This window comes from Dryobates pubescens, chromosome 18 (genome assembly GCF_014839835.1).
Source record: "Dryobates pubescens isolate bDryPub1 chromosome 18, bDryPub1.pri, whole genome shotgun sequence".
NCBI lineage: Eukaryota > Metazoa > Chordata > Aves > Piciformes > Picidae > Dryobates > Dryobates pubescens.
This window is the reverse complement of record NC_071629.1, coordinates 1,346,027-1,352,026: the sequence shown is the minus strand read 5'-3', so window position 1 is coordinate 1,352,026 and position 6,000 is coordinate 1,346,027.

The following is a 6,000-nucleotide window of genomic DNA, read 5'->3' as shown; positions in this document are numbered from 1 at the left end:
GTCCCATGATTTGCTATACAGACATCATTTGAGGCTTTCCTGAGTTTACAAATCAGAGACAGGAAACAAAAACAACCAAAACAAACAAAAATATCAATCTTTAAACAAGAACAAAGGTTATGTATTACCAAAGCTGTCTCAAATCAAGGCAGGGCACTAAAACTGCCAGCCAGTTACCTATGCCACATGCCTCTCTGCTGTATAAATCCTTAGCACTGCTATGTTCCCTTCCCATTTTCCTATTGGTTGTAGAAGTATTAGCTGTAATTTGTCACTGTGGTATGTCAAAGAAGGGAGGTTTGCTCTTAAAATGCCACTTAGAGAGTAAAGAGCAGCCTGCAGAGCAGGATTTGTTTATACCACTTTTGGTAGGACAAACAACACACTTAGAAAGATATACTGAAGATGAAACATGGCAATGTACAAGTTGAGCCTTGTGTTAAATGTTCACTACCATTTCTACCACCACAGGTGTATAAGGCTCATGTGTTTCAGGCAAAGACAATGCAGGTCATCATGATAGACCCCAACTAAACCCTTTTGCACGCAACTTGCTGTGTTCTCCTTTTCCCCTTCACATTCCATTCATCCAATATTTGTGTCCACTACCTGCCAGTCACCAGATCTGCCCCAAGAGCTGGCTCCATTTCAATGGCAAGTGACTGCTGCTGCCTGCATATGTGTTTTTACACACCTGTAGATAAGCCCATATCACAAGGGTTGAGGCACTGCACACTGCAGAGATGCCTGAGTTACATTAACATAGCCTGCTCTCCATCCACACACACTGAGTTAACCTGCCTGTATGCTCATGCTAGTTACAAGGACTTCAAGATACACAAGCCATTTTGCTTCCAAGAAGGCAAGAACTCACACAACATATTCACAGAATGGTTTAGGTTAGAAGAGACCTTAAGCATCATCTATTTCCAATGCCCCAGCCATGGGCAGGGACACTTTCTACCAGACCGTGTTGCTCAAGTACTTGTCCAGCCTGGCCTCAAACATCTCCAGGGAGGTTTCCCCCTTTCCAGCCAGCAAAGACTTCACCAGATTGCCATATCTTCTAATGCATACCACAAACACCCTGGAACCTGACTGGAAATGGCTCTGGAAGCACCGGAGTGGAAGATGTTCTCCTAATGATGCAGTAAAACTACAGCTGTACCACACCATAGTCAATAATTACTGGCATCTAAAGCTCCAGGGGAATCTACTATAGATTTTCCTCATGTATATATCAGTCTATGGAAATAAAATAGCTTCACTGACCTTTACACGTTGCTCCCACACCACCACAGAGCCGTTGCAGGTCCACCTCTCGGTAAGCACAACTGAGCCCAGCTGCATTTAAAGAGGCACAGAGCTTCTGGGCACGCTCTCTGGCCGAGGTTTCCTAATCACCTGGGAAGCTTCTTTCCTTGCCCTGCGGCTAGGGAGGCTGTTTCATGCCCAGAAAAAAATTCGAGGGTTTGAGTCTGAAATTTGGCCCAAACTTGGGTCTTCTCCCAGAGTAATGTTGGGATGCAGGTGAAAGCTGAAGTCAGAAGCTGGGAAGTGTTCCTGTGTGCTGAAGTTCAGGCACTGCCTTGTTTTTAAAGCTTTTCTTGCCTATAGCACAGCTGTCCCTAGTCTTCTTCATTGTGAGCTACCCAGGGATACAAAGGGTGCTGGTATGCAGAACCCTAGCAGAGCTTTTTCACACCGGTGTTACCAATTCAGTTGTTTACATTTGCTGCAAGATTCAGCCTGCAGCTCAAGGGCAGTAATTTGTACATTATGCCAAGGCACTCAATTCACAAAGCTCATGGGACAATTATGTGGCTGATAGCAGAAAGCCAGAGGAAGAAAAAAGAAGGATACAACAGAATAACAGAAGAAAGCATCTTAAACACCATAAAAGGCATTGCATAACATCTTACTCTAGAAAACAGCAGCTCTGACTGCTCCTCGATCATTGCCTCTGCTGAAGCAAACTTGTAAACAGTTGCTGTCATATTCTGTACAACTCTGCACCACTACCAGTCCTTTCCCTCTAGGCTGAGAGGCTGCACAACACTGTTAAAGGTATAAATGACTTTAAAATAGCTGCAGCACATGGAAATACTCTTAGTAGTAGGAAACCAGCCAGGGACTGCTATAATGAAGAGCTATTATCTGATGTAAATTGTGTTTTACAGGACTTTATAGTGGATGAAAAGCATGCAGGCTTTGTTTCAGATTTTGTCACATGTCTACCTGTGAGAATTATTTTTGGGGAGTCATTTGGCAGAGACTGATGGAGGTAATTTACATGACACAAGACCAGCCCCCAAATATAGTCTCATGCAAGTGGTGTATGCTGTAACTCAGAACAACATCAATGCTGATATCTCATTAGTGGGATTTAAATGTTCCCATTTCAGAGCCATTGGTTGGAGCTCAGCAAAGGGAAATACAGAATGCAGATCCTGGGAGGAACTAGAAAATATAAACTAAATCCAAAGCCAGTCCCAAACCCAGTGGAGTAAGCTCTGACAGCGAGAGGGCCTGTCAAATGCAAATGTATTTCACAGGTTAAATTCTGAGGTCTAAGTGCAGAGCTGCTATTCTCAGCCAAGTTTATTATTTTATTATACTTTCTATTGATTGCCATCATCACCCTATTGACTGCCTGGGTGCAGTGTATGAGACAGTTCAGAAGAATCAATAATGCTGTGGGTAAACTGTGGGGGATCTTGGTGGGGAATAGAATGAATTGCCTAATGATGCCTACACAAATACTTTTGTTTTGTTTTTCCACTTAGAAAGAAAAAAGTAACAGGAGAAAAGCAGATCCAGGTGCCTTCTGAAAGCTTACTTATGCCACATTAAGAAGATGTATTTGACAATTCATCATTTCACAAAACCAAATAAGCAGGTAAGAAATTTCTCGTGAACTATGCTAGCAGTTCCATTTAGCTTAGCTTGCCAAAAGGGCTTCAGGAAGCAGTGGATGCTATGGTCAGGGAAGGGAACTCTTCTCCAAAAATGCAGCCCTGCTAGGAAACCATCCTGGGGACAACTTGCACTTTTTTATCCTGCACTGATCCCCAAGGACCACATTATGTAGTGTTTCAGATGGGCAATGGCTGTCACAGAATTGCAGAACAACTGAAGTTTAAAGGCACCCCTGGAGGTGGTCATCTCAGCCCAAGGCCACCTAGGGTCAGTTGGCCAGCACCATGTCCAGACAGGTTTTTAATACCTCCAAGGATGAAACAACCTGTGCCAGTGCTTGGCTACCCTCACTATGCAAAAAGTGACGATGTAATGGAAGCTAACTGGGGACCACTGAAAGGAGCCTGGCTCCTTGTTCCTGGCACCCTCCTTTCAGCCATTCGTGTACACCGACAAGATTTCCTCCAAGCCCTCTCTCCTCTAAGCTGGACAGGACCAGCTCTCTCAGCCTTTCCTTGGATGAGAGATACTCTGGCCCCTTAGTCATCTTCACAGCCCCTCGTTGCACTCTTCCCAGTATGGCCATGTCTCTCTTGTACTGGAAAGCCCAGAACTGGACACAGTCCTCTCTATGTGGCCTCACCAATGCTGAGTGGAGGGGAAGGATCACTGCCCTCAACCTGCTAGCAACAAATGTGCTGCTGCTGACAAAGAGAAAGTCGAAGTTAGCTTGAGAAAGCAGGGTGGGTCCCAAGATTGCTTTTGGACTCATCATTTATTTCATATTTACTTTTCATATTTTGCTGGTTTGCTCTTCTATGGCCTTATCTAGAGGAGAGGCTTTAGGCTCTAACATAATATAAAAGATAAAACAATTTCTAGTTTGTGTGTGCATAGAATTTCAGAGCCATCCTAAGCAGACTGCTAGAGACTTGAATAACAATAAAAAAGAGCTAGGATAAGTTAAGTTGGAAGGGGTTTATGATTATTCTAAGAATATTCTCCTAAACAAGGAAAAAGATTAACTGAAACATTCTTTTGCTGATAGAAGGTCTGCCATGAGTGTGAATAAGAATATATCCCATATTAATATTCCACAAGGTTGTAGCTCATTCTTATGACAAAGATTTTAATGTGAACAGAAAAGGAATCCAATTAAATCATTGTTATACCAGTGCTTTAATGAAGACAGGTCCTTTTTATAACAGAAGACTAAATGTCTAAGGTTTAAGACTTAATTTTTAAAATATAAATGTGCCAAAAAAACCCCCAAAAGCTCTAATTATTGACTGGTTTTACAGCTTCTGGATTTATCCTACATGAATGCAGTTTACCTAAATGCTCCTGTATCAAACACTCAGCTTTTTTTGCCTTTGCTTGCTATGATGCAATACAATACATTTGCAGAAGTCCTGAATCACTTCTAATTGAATTCAGGCCATACAAAGGTGTCCCACAGTGTGGCTTGCACTACAGCCACCTGCTGTAACCCTGTCCAGAACTGTGGTCAGGCTGTAAATCACTGTGTTATAGATCTAGGGTTCCTTCCAAAGGGCTGGTCAGAGCCTGTGTGGATCCTCTCAGCCGCTCCTGACTGGGCAAAGGAATCTCTTAGGTTGTAGCTCAGATGTGCAGTCTAAATCCACTATGGCAGGGGACCGTGTAATGGTATTTGATAGCCTCAGACAAATTTACCCAAATGAAAGATTTAACAGGCTTCATGACCTGATAGACTCATCAGGTTTTGTTCCATTCACCAGTGTGCCCAGGTTGAGTCACACCTACTGATTTAATAGAATACACCCAGCAAGAGAGGTCATGTCCTATAAAGGGGACACCATCGTGTCAGGAAGCATGAAGAGCACTGATCAGCAGAACAGAACCTTTCAAATGTATTAAATTCTGCTATTAAATTCAGACCAAAAAAAAAAAAAAGAGGATTTTTTAATGTCATTCAACCTACAGCACCAGCTTAAAATAGAATCTAATTCTGGCTGCTCTAAAATATTTTAGCGTTCAAGGTTCTATTAATACCATTCAATAATATATGCCTTTTTAAAATATAACACATGGGTCAGGTTTTGATTAAGATTAAAACACTTCCCTGAGAATTTATTATGCCCTCTGATGAATATATCAGACTATTTTTCATATAGTTAAATAAAGGAGTATGAAAGTGTATCAAAGAGGCAAGTGTCACCAGGAAGACTATGAAAATATATTGCATATGGAAGTCCATCAGACTTCAGCTGCACTTCCAGCAGCGTAGTTACCGCCTTGCCGTAGCATTACAGAAACCAATGGCAGCGCAGATCCTTCCCTGTGAGAACCCTGCTCTGCACAAGCAGAATGGCAACATTTCCATTCATATTTTTTACCACCACAGCTACATTTTCTGCTTAGAAGAAAATTACCATCCCGCTCCGCATTTATCATTTCATGGTGTTCCTCACAGTTTTTGATTCAGCATTTATGAGCTTGCTTTTAGCGAGGAGTTTATTATTACCCATTTATAGGAAGGCAACAAAATAGTAAATTATGCATTTGAAAGCCCTGCTGGCTGACATTTTTAAAGTTCATTGGACTTTTTATTTTTTTTCCTTTTTTCCTTTCCAGAGTAGAAATTTGTTGCAAACGCTGGAGATCTGATAACTGATTCCCATTTAGATGTCATTGAGATGTAAGTGCAGTGTACCTTCATTAATATTTCATTGTGGAAGTGTTCCTTGCTTTGACATTGCCATCTTGTAGCTATTTGTCCCACGTCTAAAGAGCATCTTGTAATCAGAGAGGTATATTGGGCTTTAGTATCTGTCACCACACATTCTTAGCACAGAGCATGTTATTAAGTTAGAATGGCTTCTGGGTTTTCCCTTATGGGAAGACAAAGAACAATATGGAACAATATATGGACTCATTAAAGAGCGGCGACGAAGGAGGCTGACAATTAGCACCAAACTGTCAAATATATCAAGGTTCTGAATTCCAAACTTTTATTTCCACAAAGTCCAACCCACATTCAGCTAATAAATGAAGACAAGCTACATTTCAAATGTAACAGAGCCTTTTGTGACTGATTTG